This window comes from Triturus cristatus, chromosome 4_2, assembly GCF_964204655.1.
Source record: "Triturus cristatus chromosome 4_2, aTriCri1.1, whole genome shotgun sequence".
NCBI lineage: Eukaryota > Metazoa > Chordata > Amphibia > Caudata > Salamandridae > Triturus > Triturus cristatus.
The window spans coordinates 619,027,008-619,046,529 of record NC_140586.1 but is presented as its reverse complement, the minus strand read 5'-3'; the positions used below and the strand labels follow the sequence as shown (position 1 = coordinate 619,046,529).

General features: G+C 46.7%; 1 long non-coding RNA gene across 1 annotated transcript in view; it reads right to left on the bottom strand.

Annotated features, from left to right (window-relative positions):
* LOC146834755 (uncharacterized) overlaps positions 1-19,049 on the bottom strand; it is a 121,942-nt gene extending 102,893 nt beyond the window's left edge. The window contains exon 1 of the long non-coding RNA XR_014960334.1: positions 18,951-19,049. This is a non-coding gene — a long non-coding RNA (uncharacterized LOC146834755). The remainder of the gene's footprint in view (positions 1-18,950) is intronic.
* Positions 19,050-19,522: the final 473 nt, after the last annotated feature.

Here is a 19,522-nt window from a genome sequence, read left to right as displayed (position 1 = left end):
ATTACACATTCAGGCACGGGGAGATTCAGTGCATTGCCCAGAAATAGCAGGATGTGGACGCGACCTCGAGCCTCGATCTTGGTTTCATGCTCCAGAGGCGGCAGCAAAGGTATAAGCTTACAAGCATTGTAATTACATACACATTCTGGCACGGGGAGATTCAGTGCTTTGCCCAGAATCAGAAGGATGTGGACGCGCCCTCGAGGCTCGATCCCTGGTTACATGCCCCCGAGGCGGCAACCTAGGTATAGCGTTTAATTAGCACCGTAAATATATTACACGTTCCGGGACGGGGAGATTCATAGATGTGCCCAGAATCATAAGGATGTGGACGCGACCTCGAGGCTTGATCCCTGGATTCATGCCCCAGAGGCGGCAATGTAGGTATAGCGTTTAATTAGCACCGTAAATATATTGCACGTTCCGGCATGGGGAGATTCATAGATGTGCCCAGAATCATAAGGATGTGGACGCGACCTCAAGGCTCGATCCCAGGATTCCTGCCCCAGGGGTGGCAGCGAAGCCCCACCCACAGAAATACCGGGCAGGTGCTCCCGCTGCATGCCTGCCCCATGCCGCCCCCACTGTACACATGGCCACAAAGAGAAAGACAGCGGCCACATCCGCCGGATCCCACCGAGCAGAGCTGCGCTCCCTGGTGAGTTCGTTGTGGCAGAATGGAATAGGATGAGAATAGGGGACGCTCCTCGGTGAGTCCGTTGTGGCAGGGTGGAATGGAAAGGGAATGAGGGGATCGAAAGTCCACTGTCGTGCGACCATCGCTCCGAACCCCCGCAGAAAGGCTGGGCGCCTGGAGCAGCACCCGGGACCCACAAGGCCTCCCCCATTCCCCGCACACGGCTAAAAGACCCGCGCGGCGGAGTCCGCCCCCCCGCAAGGCCACACGTGCCCCAGTACATCCGCAGACCCACCCCAAGCGAGCCCGGGACACACGGGAGTGCCGTGTCCCGGTCCCGACTAGGAAAGATTAAAAATATATCTTATCGCAAACCCCGCTCCCCCCCACGAGCCCCGGAGAAACCCCATCCCCGAGACCCAGTTCCGCCGCCCCCGCCCCTCAGCCGCGACCCCCGAACCAAACACACGCACAACACCATGCAGGGCGGGGGGGGGGGGCAGAGCAGCCCCAGGCCAAAACTAACCTCGTGAATTGCAGCAGCCCACTGCGGCGGTCATCCAAGGCGTCAGGGTCGCGGGAAAGAGAGCGCCAGTCAGTGTGTCTTGTTTTCGCCTGTCAGATTCCATCTGACAGCGGTGAGTTTTTGGATACCGAGGCGATAGCCTCATTACTCCACATTCATTTTTGAGTTTTTTAGTCGCTGTTTCGGTTGTCTTATTGATGTGACGCTTTGTCACAGTTGAGGTTGGATCACAAGGTCAGCGCTGTGAAAGGCCGCAGGTTGCGGTCAATATGGTTTGCGGAAGTGTCAGCAAGTTTAGTCGCAGAGTCTAGTATTCGTCTGCCAAATGTCTTCTGGCGGTGATGAGCTTTTGATGGCTGCCGCGGCGGTTGCCTTCTGACAGTGATGAATTTTGGGTACCTGCCGAGGCGATTTGCCCTCAGGCAGTGATGGGTTTTTGGATGCTGTGTTGTTGTTTCAGTTTCACAAGTTTAGCGCTTCGATGGGCCTCGGGTAGCGGTCGAATGGGTTTGTAGAAATGTCTGCAAGTTTCCTGATCAGTGGGTTATCTTTTTGATCCAGTCCTTTGTAGAATGTCCTGTTGAGTTTGCGGAGATGGTCGTCCAACATCTCAACGCCTAGGTCTCTGTGGAGGTCTGCTGTTCTTGTGAAGAGTGGAGCACCTGCTGCAATCCGTAAGGCCCTGCTCTGTAGTCTCTGCAGGTCTTGCCGAAGCTGCGGGCGGCAGCCACTCCAAACTGGTGCAGCGTACGTCATGGTTGGCCGGATTATTGCGGTGATTACTCACACCTTGCTCTGCAAGGGCATCGACTTGGTCTTCAGGAGTGGGTATAGGGCAGACAGTTTTGTTGCTGCTTTCTGGCAGGTCTTCTCTATGTGGTTTCTCCATGTGAGTTTAGAGTCCAGAGTCACCCCCAGGTAGGAGCTGCTGTTTTCCCATTTGATCTCATCCCCATTGAGGAGGATCGCTGGGTGTTTTCTGTTCAGCTTCCTGGTGAATAGTGTTGCTGTGGTTTTGCTAGTGTTCAGGGTGATCTGCCAGTCGCTGTACCATTCGGAGAGTCTGCTGAGTGATGCCTCAAGGTTCTTAGCCACTTCCTGTTCGCTGAAGGATTGGGAGATGACTGCTGCATCATCGGCGTAGAGAGCCAGATCTGTCTTCTTTAGGTCCGTGGGGATGTCGTTTGTGAATATGTTAAAGAGGAATGGTCCTAGGATTGATCCCTGGGGCACTCCAGCGAGGATTGGGCGTGGCGTTGAGCATTCGTCTCGTACCGCCACGTGGAAGGTCCGTTTTGACAGGTAGCTAGACAGCAGTTTAATCAGGTAGCTTGGAAACTTGAGCTTGATAAGTTTGCAAAGCAGTCCCTCGTGCCATACTCGGTCGAATGCTTTGGCTACATCCAGAAAGACTATTCCAGTGGACTTGTTGATGTTAAATCCATGGCTGATGATGTCCACAACTCTGAGGAGTTGGTGATTTGTCGAGTGGTCTTTCCGGAACCCAAACTGTTCTTTGGCGAGGAGGTTTTCGCTTGTCACAAAGTCCACAAGGCGGGCAAGGATAACTTTTTCGAAGAGCTTTGATAGGCCAGATAGCAGACTTATAGGGCGGTAATTTGCAGGATCTCGTAATGGTTTCCCAGCCTTGGGGAATACGATGACTCTTGCTTCTTTCCAGGCATTAGGGAAATACTGGTGCTGCATGCAGGCGTTGAATATCTCAGCAAGGTGATCCACTGCAGCGTCTGGGAGCATCTTGATGGCTTGGTTGGCTATTCTGTCCTTTCCAGGTGCCTTGCCGTTTTTTAGTGTCTTTACCAGGGCCGATAACTCGCCTGTGGAGCATTCCTCAATGTTTGCAGCTTCGGTTTCTGGTGGGTGCTCCCGGTGGTGCTTAGCGACCTCTTGCTCAACTTCTGCTGCCAGTTTGCTAGCCTGGTTAGGCCTGAAGGATGCCTCCAGCGTGTCAGCAAAGACCTCAGCCTTGTCCCTGTTGCTGCATGCCAGGTGAGTCTTCCCTTGTATCGGTGGGTTTGGGTCCTTCTTTCCCGTCAAACGTCGGGTCATTTTCCAGAGAGAGTTGTCCGAGTCCTTTAAGTTAGCCGTAGCTGCTTCCCACTTTTCACCTCTGTGCTGGCTTATTTGCATCTTCAGCTGTCTTGTCAGCTCGTTGTATTTCTTCAGCAGGTCGGGGGTGCGATTCCTTTGCCACTCTCTCCGGGCTCTGTTCTTGTCAGCAATCGACTGCTTGATGCCCTTCGGGAGGTCGTAGATAGAGCAGCGTTGGGGTTTCTGCTCAGGAACGCTACGCTCGATGGCAGTGTGGACTGCAGCTGTGAAGTGGTGAACCGCCTGGTCAATGTCTTCAATGCAGCGTAGGGGACCAGGGGCCAGTGTCTCCTCCAGGCTGCTCTTGTAGAGGCTCCAGTCTGCCTTCTTGTAGTTGTGTCTGGTGCCCTGTTGCTGGTCTTCAAGCACGTCGCCAACTGTGATCAACACTGGGTTGTGGTCGGACGTCAGTGCAGTTAGGGTTTCCAACTCCATAGACTGGGAGAGATTCTTCATGACGACGATGTCCAGAACGTCCGGTTTATGCAGTGCAGGGCCTGGGTAGTGTGTTGGTTGAGTTGGGCCAGCCACTACAAAGTCCTCCTTCTTTGAGTGGGCAAGTAGAGCGTGTCCTTTGCTGTTTGCCACGCGAGAGTTTCAGCACTGGTGCTTGGCATTTAGGTCTCCGCCAATTAATGTTGGGATGCGGGGATCCAATAAAGCATCCAAGTCCTTTGGGCTTAGCTTGCCTGGGGGTGAGTAGGCGGCAATCAGCCGTAGGGGGCCTGCAGATGTCTGGATCTGTATGCCAGTTGCTTCAACGCTCCCCACTGGTGGTAGTGAGATCTCGTGGTGCCTCACTTTTGTGCTGACAATCACCGCTGTTCCTCCGCCCTTGGCTCCGGTGGTGCGATCTGTGCGGTACACCCTGTGGTTTGCTAAGTTGAGCTTCTGGCTTCCTTGGAGATGGGTCTCGGAGATAAGCGCTATGCTCACGTCCATGGTTTCCATCAGGTGCAGGAGTTCTGCAGTTTTCTTCTGAATGCTGTTAGCATTCCACATCAAGAAGAGGGAGTTTCTTTTAGATTTTGCTGCCATTGTGTGTGTTTTCTTTGCCGTGGAAAAGTCCGGCGATGAGAGTCGCCACCATTGTCAACACAGGGTGGATGTTCATGTCTGCGATTGTTTTCGCAATCTTCGTGATGAGTTCCTGCCAGTTGATGGCTGAGGCTATGTCACAGGATGGTGCTGGGGCAGTTGGTGGTGGTGGTGTTGTTGTTGGTGGTGGCGGTGGTGGGCTGTCCTGTTTGGGTCCTGTTACTTCTGCGTATGTTCTTCCATCCACACGCGCGTCGTTATGGCTGTTGGTTGGGTTGCCAGTTGGGGTCCTGTGTGCCAATGCGGGTTTGGAGCTCTTCCTTTGTCCCTGGTCTGTCGCAGCTGAGTGTGGGGAAGTCTTTTGTGGTTGGGTTGGTTTGCGCGGTCCATCCTTCTTTGCCTTCTGCAGGTAGGGACAGCCGCGGTAGCTTGCTGGGTGGGGTCCTGTGCAGTTAGCACATATTGCTGGTTCGGTTTCACGGTTCCTAGTGCATTGGTGAGAGGTGTGCTCGCCTCCACAGCGTACGCACTTTGGCTTCTGGTGGCAGAAAACAGAGGTATGCCCCAAGCGCTGGCAGTTGTAGCACATGACCGGTCCTCGTTTCCCTCTAGGTGCTTCTGTGGTGACAGTGCAACTGCAGAGCCGTGTGACTGGTGAGAGGTCTGCTGGCTTCCCATCCTTGCTTGCCGACAGGGTTACCACAAAGAGGGGAAACTTCTTATTCTTGTCCGCTGGAGAGACGATCTGCGTTATATTTTTCACTGGGAGTCCAAGTTCCGCTAAGTCCTCAGTGATGTGCCCAAGGGATGCGTTTGCTGGGAGCCCGCATATTACAAAGCGCTGAGCTTTTGCAGTGGTCAGTGAGAAGGTGTGGTACTCCATTTTCTGGACTGTAAGCATGTTGGTCACGCTCCTGTAGTCGTCCGGTGTGGTGAGCATGATCTTGGCGTGGTCCTGCCGGGGCTTGATTGTGAAGGGGGAGACGCAGTGTTCGACCAGTAGCTCCACGAGGTCCTTGTGGGTGGCCAAGTTCTTCAGGATGATGGGAGGGATCCGTTGTCGCTTTGTGGGGCCTGAAGAGGTCCCGGGATCAGATGCCGTGTTGTCCTGGGGATGGGCGTCATTGTCCTGGGTACTCTGGAGAACCAGGTAGCGGTTTGAGGTTGGAATCGTGTTGTGTGTGGGGGGTGCGCGGGCAACCTTTGATGCTTTTTCTGGCGAGTTAGGGCAAGATTCGCGTCCTCTCTTTGCCTTGATCTTCCATTCCATGTCGTCTTCGGTGTTGTCTGGTTGAGCCGTGACGTCGGACTCCATGGTTGGTGCTGCTTGGTGGGGGGAGCTAGAGGGCAAGGGCCGAGCTTTTGGGGTTCAGCCGCACAGGGTATGGACTCTCTGTCCTGGGAGAGAGGGCGGAGCGGGTCGGACCGCGTGTCTCCCGCCGAGAATCGGGGCGCGAAAGGGTTTCAAGCAATCACGCAGGGTGCATTAATGATGAGTCTCAGTTCAAAATTAATTAATCAAGCATAGCGCCTAGCTGGTAAAATGCAATCTGAGTAAAAATCAATCAAGCAGGGCACATAGATGATATATTGCAATCTGGATATGAATCAATCAGACAGAGCACGTAAATTGCAATGTGAATGTTAAATCAGTCAAGCAGAGCGCATAAATGATAAAATGCAGTCAGGGTAAGAATCAATCAATCAGAGCGCATAGGTGATAATTACAATCTGAATAAAAAATCAATCAGGCAGAGCACATAAATTGCAGTCTGAAAGTAAAATCAGTCAGGCAGAGCGCATAAATGAGAACTCGCAATCTGAAGAAATCTGAATAAAAATAAGTCAAACAGAGAGCATCAACAATGCATTGTAATCAGATTATAAAAAAGAAAATCAATCTGCCGCAGTTTAAGCAAGCAATTTAAGCAAAAAACGACATACAGGATAAGTAAATCAAGAAAGCAGGGCCAATCTATCACTAAGGATAGAAAATGGCGCTTACCAGGTCGACTTGCTGGCTGGCTGCTAAGCAGGAGTCACGGGGGTCAGTCCTCAGGCCTTCTCTGCAGCTGGGAGCGTCGCTGGTGCAGAAATCACCGGAGATCCGATCCACCGATTCCGCCGATGCAGGGGATCCGCGGCCCGATCGTCACTGAGCTGGCGCTGGCAAGATGGCCTCGAGGAGCGTCGGATCATCGTCGTCGCAAGCGCAGGCACAGGTTACATCCGGTCATGGTCATCAAATGAAAATCAACTGTCGTCATGAATCCGTCCGTCTGTCTGTCGAATCGTCGTCATGTCTGTCCTCAAAATCGAGAGCGCCAGGTGGGCCGGGTAGGTATAAATACCCCGCTCCCCCCGCCTCCTATCCCCGGAAGTGACGATACCCTACTGGACCCTAGGGGTCCCAACAACTGGGCGGCTGCTTCCTGTGCCTTCTTGTGGCACTAAGGCGGCCGCCCTCTTATGGGGTCTCCTGCGTGGACCCCGGGCAGCTGGCAGTCTTACTTTTTGTGGCGTTAAAGCTCTACAAGTACTCAAAACAACATGGCATATACCAGTGCATTTATACACTCACCCACAGCGTTCCAAAGTTGCACCTCTGCCGTTCTTAGGCAGAGCACACAGCGCAGTCCTCGCTGTGCAATATAACGCCTCCACATCCCAACACCTGGGATTAGCTGTACAGTGCGTTTATGGGACACTGATACAGCTGCTTCATCTATGAATATACTCTGAATAACCATTACTGAATGCGGTTGTCTCTTGGGGGTGAGACATGCATGGGAACATGCAAGCGCTTTAGAGCTGCATAGGTGCCTATTCTGTATTGGGGGTCTGTCTAGAGGCTCCATGGTAGGGAAGAGTTGTGGCGCCGTGGCCAGGGCGACTGACTCCAGAATCTGGGGATCACGGTTCAATCCCCGGCACCGGCAGCAGATTAGCCCAGCACCATGTGACTCTGGGCAATAATCTTCCAGACGGCCCCCAGCGCCTAGAGACCCTTACGGGTGATTGTTCGCACTTTACTAATGTGGATTATTATTATTATTAGGGGAGTCTGTGTCCCATCGGATGACAGAAGTGCACTAAGCATGCCCAAATATACAATGCAGGTGGACGTGGTAAACAACTGTCTGCACTACAGGTACTGTGGTGACCAGAGACCACTGATGTCCCCTCAATCCATGAAAAGTTCTTACAAACATTATTGGTGAACTGTGCGTGCAGGGGCTTAGCTATGTAAAGACCAGCTTAGAAATGGCACAATACATGCCGTGAAAAATTGACAAGCCTGCTTCAAATTGGAAAAAACGAAACTGAATTATTTTGAGAACGACTGCTTGTTGTTCTACCTGTAGGTTTTGACAAATCTGGATTAGAGGACAAGGGGTTACAGTGATTCAAAGACGTTTGCCCAAGATCACACCAGTAGTGTATGCTAGACATCAGTACAGGTTTCTGGTCAATCAGCCTGCCATTCACACATTCTTCTGTCTCTACATTTACAGTAAAGGGCATGGAAAGTATCTAAGTTACCTAATATTCGGTAAGCAGGTGACATGCTTATAACCCAAATTTGAGCAGCGGCTCGATTTATCGACCTCAGTAGAATAAACCTTGCAGTGCCTTCCTGTCCGTCCGCTGGACTGTCGGACGCTATTGCCACATGCACTTCGGCATCAGGGTAGTGGGCAAAGAGGGCACCCAGTGGGCAGTGAGAGGTATATGTAACTCACCCCCCCCCCTACCCGGAAGTGACGCAGCACACCAGACCCCTGAGGGTCCTAAACACTGGGAGGCTGCCTCCTGTGCCATCTTGTGGCACTAAGGCGGCCGCCCTCTTATCGGGTCTCCTTCGTGGACCCCGGGCAGCCTGCATACTGCTAATAACATCAAGAAACATGCTGACCACTAATGCCAAAATGGTGCCACTCTTCCTCACCACTTTTGGTGAAAGGGATACTCCCGCTGCAGAATGCTCTAATTCGCCAGTAATCATAGGTGAGAGCCCCACCTATGCCAAGCAACCCTTAATAACAGGAAGGAACCATCACTCATGTTATACATGCACGTCTCAGGCACCACCTATGCTGGCCCTCACTTACCAGCAATAGTGAAAGGTGTGCTCATAGTAAAGCCCCACCACATCCCTCACGTTATCGAGGTAATCCGAACAAATGCCACACAAGGCATGGATCAGCATCTTTGAACACTAGCACTGTTAGCGCACTAAGGGCCAGATGTAGCAAGCGAAATAGCGATCGCAAACGCTGAAATTCGCAGAATATCAGCATTTGCGATCGCAATTTAGCTGTGTGCTATGTAGGTAGGCAAATACCTACTTGCAAAATAAGGAATCGCAAAAATTGCGATTCCTCATTTTGCGCAATCATTTAGAGAAGCGCAATTTGCAATTCCCTAAATGCTATGCTAATAGACATCACAAATTGCGATAATGCCTTAAGGAATCGCAAATTACCACCAACTTCAAGTTGGTGGTAAGTTGCGATTTCCTTTAAAAAAGCACTTTTTTGCTTTTTTCAAAGTACCATGTGCGCCACATGTGCACACATGCACAATTCAGGGGTGCAACAGGGTGTCCTTTTGGAACCCTTGCACCCTTGAAATTGCGCATGCAATTTGCGAGTACCTACTGGGTACTCGCAAATTGCGTGCGCAATTCCCATTCAGTCCTTTGGGCCTCTTGGCCCATAGGAATGAATGGGAAGCCATTCCTTATTTGCGACTTGCAATTGGCGAGTCGCAAATAAGGAATGTGTAGGAATCGCAAACATTATTGCGATTCCTACCTACCTGGCATTTTGCGAGTCCTTAATAGCGATTCCCTAAAAATCGCTATTAAGGACTCTCTAAACTGCTTTTACTTACATCTGACCCTAAATGCAGTTCAATGCAGTCCTTTACCGCTTTTTACACCACTTTAGAATCTCCTGTTTGTATTTCTTTAGTGTCCTGTTAACACGCTCATGGCGTAAGTTTCACTGTTTAGGAAGGTATTTCAAAGCTTGTGGGAAAGGACCCGGAAAGAGAAAACAGGCCTGCCAAGTTAGGGCATCCATTGCGAGAATGGCGTTTACAAGGCTTTCACGTCAGCTGGGGCAAATAAATTGGTAAAACCACTAGACAACATGCTATGATAGAGCGCTAATAGGAATAAATGAATAAAGGAGCGTATGAGCTGAGTATATATTCTTGTCAAGTGAACAGCACTGGTTTATTTAGGAAGGGCGACCTCCTATATAAACCATTACAGAATTCGGCTGCCCAGATTTTGCATTGTCTTCCAAACCATCATTCTGCCCGACCTGCCTTGAGTACTCTTCATTGGCTCCGGGTGGCAGAGAGGGTCTAATTTAAATCACTCTGCAGCATCCATAGGGTAGTCCATGGTAAAGGGCCTGCAATCATTCAACCCTTGGTGGCGCCCTACTCTCCTGGCAGAACTCTGCGTTCTTCCAATGCACATTTGGGCACAGTGCTCTTAGTCCAAAGTGCAAAATATGGAGGTTGCTCCTTTGCTTTCAATGCGGCTAAACTCTGGAACAGCTTTCCGGACTCACTGCGATCGGAAAATAAGGAACTTCGGGGCATATCATCAAGGGCAATATCGCCGCTTTAGCGGCATTTGTTGCCGCTAAAGCAGCGATATTTCTATCGCCCTATCAGCAAGCTGTTAGCGACAGTTTACTGGCAATAGCGCCCCTTGTCATCATGCCTCCCATCACATCACTAATGAGATGCAAAGGAGGCGTGCCTGACAAGACTCCCTTGGGAAAATATCGCTAACCCAGCTTCGTCATATTGACAACGAGGGTTAGCGATATTTAAATTCACGTGAAGTATGCCTTAACGCAGGAATTTAACGTCTGTTAAATTCCTGACTAAGGCATGCCTAACATGGGGGGTGGATTGTGTGGCTAAGACCACAGGCCCTATCATCTAGGATATCGTCGTTTTCCACCATGGAAAACGACGATATCCCCAGTATCTCTGAAATTTTTATCGCCTCGACGATGCGCGTTGTTGATAACGGGCTAACCGGGCGATAAATTCCAGAGATAGCCGGCGATAAATATGTAAGCGCTAAGCGCACTTTGTGTGACATTTATCACCGGACCTTGATAATATGCCCCTTCCTTTTGCAGATTATTAAGGACAGCTCATATTAGTTTCCTCGATCAGTCATGTGTTGCACTATCTGCGCTGGGATGCGTAAGGGTAACTAAGTGCTCTATAAGTGCTACAAAGAATAGAATAGAATAGAATAGAATAGAATAGAATAGAATAGACCGGCCAAGGAGTGAGAGGAGGGCGGGAGTGCAGATGGCGTGTTCTCTCCTAAACAAAGAAATTAGACAAAAGTGGATAAATACGAGCACTTGGACCATGGGATACTGATAAGAGAAACACATGAAGGACAATAAAACCATGAAGAACAATAGAAGCGGAGGAAAAGTAAGTGGAAAGCACACAGGCAAATGTAAGCCCCTTTTTTAGATTTATTTTAAATACAATAGATTTCACAAGCACATCAGAAATGCCCTGTAGGTGAAACCTAAAAAGTACAACTACATTGTTTTCAAGCAGAGAGCTTATTATTGTTTGAGAACCACTCATCACCACAAGCTGACAGAAGAGTGTAACCAGTTTAAAAAAACTTAAAGAGGGTAACTGATCCCACACGGAGAGACAAGAGAGTACTATCCTCCAAATATGTAAGGAAAGCTATTCGAAACAGTTCTGTTCCTCAATTAATGGTATTAAGTGTGGGAAGGACTCAAGTGATGTTAAAATGTGCTGGCCAGGACTTTATAAAAACACAAAACTCTGCTGTATGTCAAATAATTTGGAAGTCTGGTCTGGTATTCAGCTGGCCAAATCAGAATGCCTTCCTCAGCAGGAAACTTGTTGCTCAGCTAATAAGAGATGCTCAGCCTGGGGGTGCACTGGACCCAAATGGTCTACCTACTTGCATGTTTAAGGCGGATCCTGAATTCTCTTTGAATTGGCAATTGATTATTTTGGCATCTGGGAAAATAAAGTACAGGTGTTTAAGGAATTTGAACTTGTTAGGAACATTGGTTGTACTGATATTCTGGACTAATTGTACAACACTTTATATATATAAATGACTACTTCTGCACAGATCATTGCTCCTTCAGGATTTAGCTACACAAGGCAAGATAATGCTGTTAATCCTAATGTGCCACTTTACCAGAAATGTCACCCGGATTCGCAGAGAGGGTCAAATGCAAAATGGTGATATGCCATTAATTTAGCACTTGCACTATTATTAGGGGCACAGCAATACTATATGTGAAAGACGCGTAGAGATAGCAGAGAATAGTGACAGAACAAAACCCCTCAGCTTCTTACTTAGTCTCCCTCGTTATTTTTTACTAAAAGTTCTTAAAAATGTGTCCAATTCATTAGGAATATTCCTTGACATCCATGGGTCATAAAAACTAGTAGAATGGGGCACATTTGCTTAAAAAATACATATGTGTTGCATAGCTTGGAAAAATCTTCAAGTGCACATCGTTTGCAAGAGGCAGAAATCTAAATGTCAGATGTCCTACTGGATTGTATCGTTTGTATGCTACGAGGTTTAATCAAATGCAAAAGGAGGTGTGATGCACTGTCTCTGAATGATCTTGCTTTGGGCTAGTCTCTTGCAGCCAGGCCAGCTGTCCAATGAGATCCAAAGGGGGAAGCAGGGATCCTACAAATGCCACACAAACTAATTTCACCCACCAACCATGGTATCTGTCAAACTATGAAATTCTTCTGTCTGGATCAAAAGTGGAGTTTTTTTAAAAGATATAGAACACATTGGTTGTGTGTTTAGAATGTTCTGCGATGGATCCTTGAGTTTTTTACACAACCATAAAAATGCTAATTAAAAGTGATGCTGTTTACCTCGGATAGTATCGCTGGCGGAATCACAATTAAATTAACAGTTAATTTGGGGAGAAAGGGATATCTTGAACAAGGAGATGCTAACTATTAGTAACTAGGGAAAATATTACAATCTGCATAGGTGCTTTCTAAACAATTGTCCTCTTCAACCTTCTGAAGCGACCTAGGTATTGTAATGTGGATGTAACTTTGAAGTGCATGTCCCACTAAGTTTAAGTTTCACTCCATTTCTGGTAATAAGAGTCACGTGAGCTTGGTCCAAATGTTTTGTAAAAAACAAATACTTTATATCACAGAAAAACTTCAAGTTTAGGTCATGATATGGTATTCTATCTGCATTTAACATCAATTTATTATGCATGTTGTGTGAGCTTCATCAGTATTCGGCCGTTTTCTAGTAGTTTTAACTTAATGGTACTCACTTTTTCCCTCACTCCAGGGCTAGGACCTTTGAAGTTAATTGCCAAAGCTATTTGCAACTTTAAGTTCAACTTACATACAGAGATGGATTGATTTCTTTCTTTTAACCATATTTCTATATTAAGTCTCCAAGCTTAAGAACAAGTCTACCTTACTAGAACGAAATATTGACGACAGAGGCATAACGCAAAATCATGTGGCCATCCTGCAAAATGTGATGAGGACCCCTCGCGAGTCTCCCTGACTCAAAGATATTCATTGGGCTAGGGTTGATTGGGGCTGCTCTTGAAGGCTTGGAGGCCACCTGGTGGGTTAGGGCCCCCCCACCGCTGCAGGGGCCTGCGTAATGCCCAGGAAGAATACGCTGCAAACTAAAGGTGGGCGAGCCACTAAACGCTTGTGCCAGGCTCGAGCCTGAAGCCTGACTTTGGCTCGGCTCGAGGTCCTGTTAGAACCTCGAGCCCATAACGAGCTGAAATTCCATATGGTTCTGCCAGCCATGCTCCCTCCAACCATGGCCAGTGCTACTGACTTTGGAAGTGGGGAACCAGGTTTTAGGATTTGGCATCCACTCAAAATCCTGTGATTCTGGGAAACTCCCTTAATCCCCCTTGTGCCTATAAATACTTGATCTGACCTTGTGTAATGTAACTGGTGCTCACATAAAGTGCTTCAATACCTTTGGGTCGAATTTGCGCTAAATCAAAAATGCAAAAAAATGCACAACGAGCTAAATACAAAGTGATAACATAAAAAAGGAACCACAAATTAATACCCATTTAGTGGCTAACATGTACATGGTGAAAGCAGATTACCTGGATAAATTTCAGCTTGCTCGCTTAAATTGTGCGATTTTAGGCAAATTTTTATTTCATCAAAACTCTTTCTTGTTCATTAGAGTATAAAAGCACTTTCAAATATGCAAACTCACAATATCAGTTGTATAAAAACCTATTGTGTTTGATCTAATAGACTATGATGTTGCTCTATAGTAATCTGGGCCTCCCACAGGGTTTACATAACAACTCTCTTGTCTCTTTGTTCACTTAACTTTTAATATGCACTTCTCAGTGCAGTGCTATAATGTGACATATTAATGTCAAAGCTTCCACATATTAAAGAAATACTCTTTTCCGAATTCTGAAAACACTTTATCATATCTTACATGATGTTTGTTGTATAATTTACACACAAAACATTTTCAGGGCTCGGCTCCTGCACAGGCTCTAAGAGCCAAGCCACACTTTTGTCTCGGCTCTGTCTTGTCTCTCCCTGTTAATTTGTTGGTTTGCCCACCTATACTGGTAGCCTGGGTCAGCTCCAGGTAAACGTGTACTACAAATGCATCTAAACATGATACTGTGGTCCAGAAAACATTTGGTTCATTTTGAGAAATACTTATTATTATGAGTTGAGCTAAAATGGGAATAAACCAGACGTTAAAATCAAATATTTATTCAACAGTTTGCTTTAATTAATCTGAATGTGACAAAAATGTTTGACAATGCTCTGTGAAAAATGTTTTTTCAATGCTTTTCCTTGCGGAATCGTTTTTACCCTGCTCCGACACTAGGCCTTGAGACTCTCATGGGTGAGTAGCCGTGCTATACAAACTCCTGATTGAGTGACTAGGGGACATATTTGCTCTGTCAGGAGAAATAGCGTACCATACCTAATAAAATAAAAGGCATCTCTATTAATGAAACTTATTTTTGCAGAATATTCTTGATCAAGTAGACTTTCTTTTAAATATCTTAGGGTATTTGTTAAGAAGGCAATCATTTTATTTTTTGTTAACAGCGTACTGCTATGTAGGTGCGTACCAGTGCTTAATTTGTGCCGGTGCTTTCCAGTGCTTAGCACGGCACTTACTTCTCAGGGCCGGGTCTACACGCATCTGCAACCCTTTACGACTGCACAACACGTCACATTTTACCTGATGTTAGCTTACTAACTCGGCGCAGACTGCTGTTCTATCTTCTCGGTCTCCCGAGTCACAGTGAGTGCTTCGTTGCGACTTGTGAGCCGGCCGGAGACTGCATTTAGCAAAGATTAATGCATAATTTCAGTCTGCGCATTGATCATCATCATAAATGTGATCATTGTGATGGCGGCTCTTCCTTTGCTCAGTGTTGCCGGTGGTGGGCGGGAGTGAGACACTTATTGGGCTGGGCCTAGGCTAGAAATGGTTGTGCGCACAGATTTTTTTCCAATTGCCACGCCCCCGGCGCACACCCGTACCCCACGAGTCATCCGCCCGACCACTTTGAGTGCAGGCAGTGCAACAGTAGCACCAGGCGGAAAGGCAGTGTTCGGCAGCCCTGGCCGACCACGAGCGTAACCGTAAGTAGTACGTACGCCTCTCAGCAGACATCATGCCATGCATTGCATGCTCATTCCCAAACTAAACGCATGCTACTTTTTTTTTTGTTTGTTTTGTTTAAGTGTGGTGGCGTGTCGGGCACTGCCACCGCTATAGCTCCTGCTCCATCTCCATCAACAAGAGATTCGATGACGCACTGTGCCTGGCCTGCTCCGGCCCATGGTAGAATGTACACTTAAACGAAATACATTTATTTATATCAGAATAGGGCAGGCCGGGCTTAAGTTGTTAAAGCAGGCTCTGCCCCTTGACGTATCACGATATACGGCCGGCGGTCGGCCGGGTTTAAAGTTAAATGCCCTGCCCGGCCCCTGCCTTGTTTGAACTTGTGTCCTCCTCCCGGCCTCGATGCTTAACGGTGGCACCGCTTTTACTGGCTTAAAAGTGGATAAATAATGCCATGAAAAGCAGGATGTTATGTAGGGCAGGCAGCGCGGCGTGCACAGATTTGTTTTCCGATTGCCAAGCCCTGGCACACCCGCACCCCCCGTGACGAGCTATCATCAGCCCGACGACGTTGAGGTTGTGGGCAGGCCAGGCAGGCAGCAGCAGCACCAGGCAGGCTCCTATAAACCAGTCGAGCAGCTATTACCACCTGAATGCAAAGAAAGGATCGTAATCATGATCAGGGGCGGCCTTAACACCCTAAGCACTGCTTTCAGGAAAAACAGACGTGACTAAAGGTCAGGTACTGGGGATTTATTCCCCATAAATAATTCCCAAAATTCAGATCGGGAAAGTCTACATAGTTAATCTCTTAAGCATGGAGGTAATGTCATACTCAAGAGAGCATCCTGAGAGGGAAATTGCACGTCACTTAATGCAAGTTTCAAAAGCCATTTCTACCTCCCTTAAAACACGAATGAATGTCCGACTCTTACTAGAGAGATGTCACATTTGATTATGTTTCTGGATACCGATTGGATTACAGTTGAGTCTTTCATTCCTGCTAGGCACAGGGTGGAGTAAATTATGCTGCTTCTTGTGGGGTATTTATTACACGTTGGTTGATTTTGTGTTTTAAATGTTGCACCAAGAAAAAGCAGTCAGAATGACGCTTTCACATGGAAAATTCTAGATTATACGCTATATACATATGGGTTGATGAGGTTACTTTTTTGAAGGATTTTTATGTTGCACCCAGTGAAGGGATCTTCAATTATGGCACGAAAAAGGCAAATGTACTTTCTCAAAGAGAACATATGAGGTGATTTTGGATGATGTGACCCGACCTCCGAGAGTGTTGAACTTAGTTAAAAGACTGGGAACATAAGGACCTGTAACAGTTAATCAAGGTGTCAAAAAGAGTCACTCACAGTGGGCACTTTATCCTCTTAAAATCTTAGCGTTTTATCATTATGTGGAGTAATTTGAATTACAATTTGAATTAAAATATATTGCCACATATGGAGCACATCTTCCAAATAGCCACTGTTTTTCAAAAAACGTACTGTTCTTGACAGTATTTTCTGGTTCACACAGAATGACAAGTGAAAAATTAGCCGAACGTTAAAATGCAATTTTTTTAAGATTATGATTGACAGCGCTGTACCTCTAGAACAGGGAGACACTTTTTCACTTTTGATCTTCATAACCCCTCACAGTACCCCTAGGACCTATTATAATCTTGGGCATAGTGACAGTCTGGATGTATACCTGCTGAAATGCCCTGCTTGTTTACCCTGAAAAGAAAGGTATTGGAACTTTCCTGGTCACATGGCAGGGAATTGTATGAAAAATATGGATTACAGCTCTGTGTTGTAAAACCTAATGGTTCTGTTTAACCCTGGTGCAGAACCCATGGCTTAATTTTCATTCCAAGGCACATTTGCCTTCTCTAAATGTAGGTTGCTTTGCTTTGCCCTGGGCCAAACCTGCAGGCCTACCTAGCTATATAGTGTAATAAATAAGGCAGTGCCCCGGACGCCCGGCCCACCACGAGTATAAATAACTAAGTAATACGAAGCAGGTCATTCCATGCCCAGAGCCAAACCAACGCTGCTTTTTGTTTGTTTGAGCGTGGTGGCGTTTAATCTAATTTAATCGGCACATAAAGCACTGGAATTGTCCCTTTTCAATGCATTTGTGATTTTAGCTAATTTTTTCAAAAAATTGTGCTTTAAATGCACTTTTGATTTAATCTTTTTCAAAATGTTCACAGGGCAGGGGAACCTTCTATCAAAACCTTACTATGAGGAAGGCGCTCTTGCTAAAATTCATCTGACTTTTCACAGAGCCAGTTGAGGATGTGGGTGGAGCCAGAGAAAAGTAGGTGTGGCCTCCGACAAACATTTGAGCACCTGCACTTCATATTTTACAAATTAAGCACTGGTGCCTACTGCGTACACATATAGCACGTACTGCCAGATTATAGTCGCTTCGGAGTGTCTAACGGCTTCAGGAGATATGGGTACTTTTATCAACACATGCAGCAACATGGGTGAGTGCCCTCGCTTCTTGTGGGAAAGTTTCTTGCAAAGTAACCCCAAGTCTTGAGTATTATTTTCGAACCAGTTCAGAGGAGGTGTCTCTGCAAGCCTCCTTTAAAATATTTCTGAAACCTTCCAGAAACGTAATGGCAGCATTCTCATGATGCTATGATAATCTATGCAGAACCTTCCTAAAACACTGTGCATCCGCATAGATGTGAAACTGCAGTGGTCTGCAGCCAAACACCCGACATTTATGTTTCTCTCGGGAAAGCAAAGTGTTTTTTTCTGGGCGTTTAACTGCTTCTCATTCCATGCCATTGCACGCATTCTGGTGGGCATGTAATGGCAGGATTTAACGGCAGAGAGGGCACCCCTGCAGGGGCCTCCGTCAGTTTCATAACAAAACTTAAAGGGGGGCCCTCTGTAATATATGCTGATTGGGCCCCACCACATGGCTCCCCACTCAAAGAAATCCAGTAAATATACATAATTGTTGTATGAGATATAGTCTAGATATGTGATTGCTCGTAGTGAAACCAGCAGCCCTAACTTGTATTTATTATATTTATAGTTTGTTTTCAGGTACAAAAATCAGAAAAGTAAATATTTACTGGAAAATGATTTTAAAAAGTCAGATTTAAAACACATTACATCTTTAACCACAACATACCACTTGAATAGGAACACAATTCTTTACCAAACATAGAGCCCAAAAAACACAACATTTTGGATTCCCAGTCCCTGCAATTCACAAAAATATAAGGTTTGCAACCACAAAAGGCTTTTTAATATGCACTAAATCCATTTTGCCATTCAGTAAACTCTTTCCGAATTGCAAAATGACCTTACTAACTTGTTCCAAATCACAACAAGCATTTGCAATGCAATAGGTCTCGCAGTTACACAAGTTTAAGCTATTGGCATTGTCAATGACAATGCCTTTTATTTATGTTTTAAAAACGAAAACAAAAATAAAAGGCATTGTTATTTGCAATGTCAATAGCTGAAACTCGCGTAAATGCGAAACCTATTGCATTGCAAATGCCACTGTAAATTCTTGACTACACAGTAGTTTTTTTGCAACAAGACAAATTGTGGTGTCTGGTAGGCTCAGTCTGAATTTTTTTTTTTTAAGTGTATGTGTGTGTCGTTGAATATTACAAAACGTGAGTTGTCAATTCAAAGTGAAAACTATACAGAATCTAATAACAGTAGTTAAGATAGCTATGCTTCCTCGACTCCTTCCCAACGATGCTGTAGGTAATTTTTCTTTTCCAGGTGTCTTTTGTTGATTGTAAGTGGAAGGGAGACATTCACAAGCTGTATCACTATCAGCATATTTTTGCAGCTTCATTAATCTTGGTTTATAAATGGTGAAGTCGTACAAAAATATATAGAAAGATAGAGAGATTCTTGAACAGTCATCTATGGAGTTGACTTCACCTTATTATTTACCTTTAATCCGATGGCAGCAACTCACAGGCGATTATGTCCTCGAGATGTTTCCTCCACTGCCTCAAAGAGTAAGGATAGCACTTGTGAAGAATAGCACTGTGTAAAAGAAAACACAGCCTTTAAACAGGGTCTGTATGCGTGATGAGGGGGCGTGGAAAAGTTCAGCAGCGGCGGCTAACAGCATGATCTTACCTGGCGGTATTAAGCAGGGGGTGCCTGGTGCCCACTAGCTTCCGGACCTGCATGGCGATGTTGCTAAGCTCGTCGCTGAGCAGGCAACATAGACTCATGAAAGAGGTCAGGTAGCCCACAAACTTTTCGGCGTCTGACACCACTTTACTCCAGTCGTAAGAGGAGCCCTGGGATCCAGAGAAAAAACAGGCTGCAGCGACCTGTCAACCCTAGGAATAGCCCAGGCCGGAGCAAGCTAAGCCGAGACATGGCCATAACGACCGAAGCTGCAGCTGATAGAATGTCACCGCTCCTCTCCTCGGATCAGTGTTGTGGTGCCGCTGTGGATATTGGCGTCTTTGAAAAGTGAAAGTTGGCTAATGGCTCCGCTGCAGATTCAA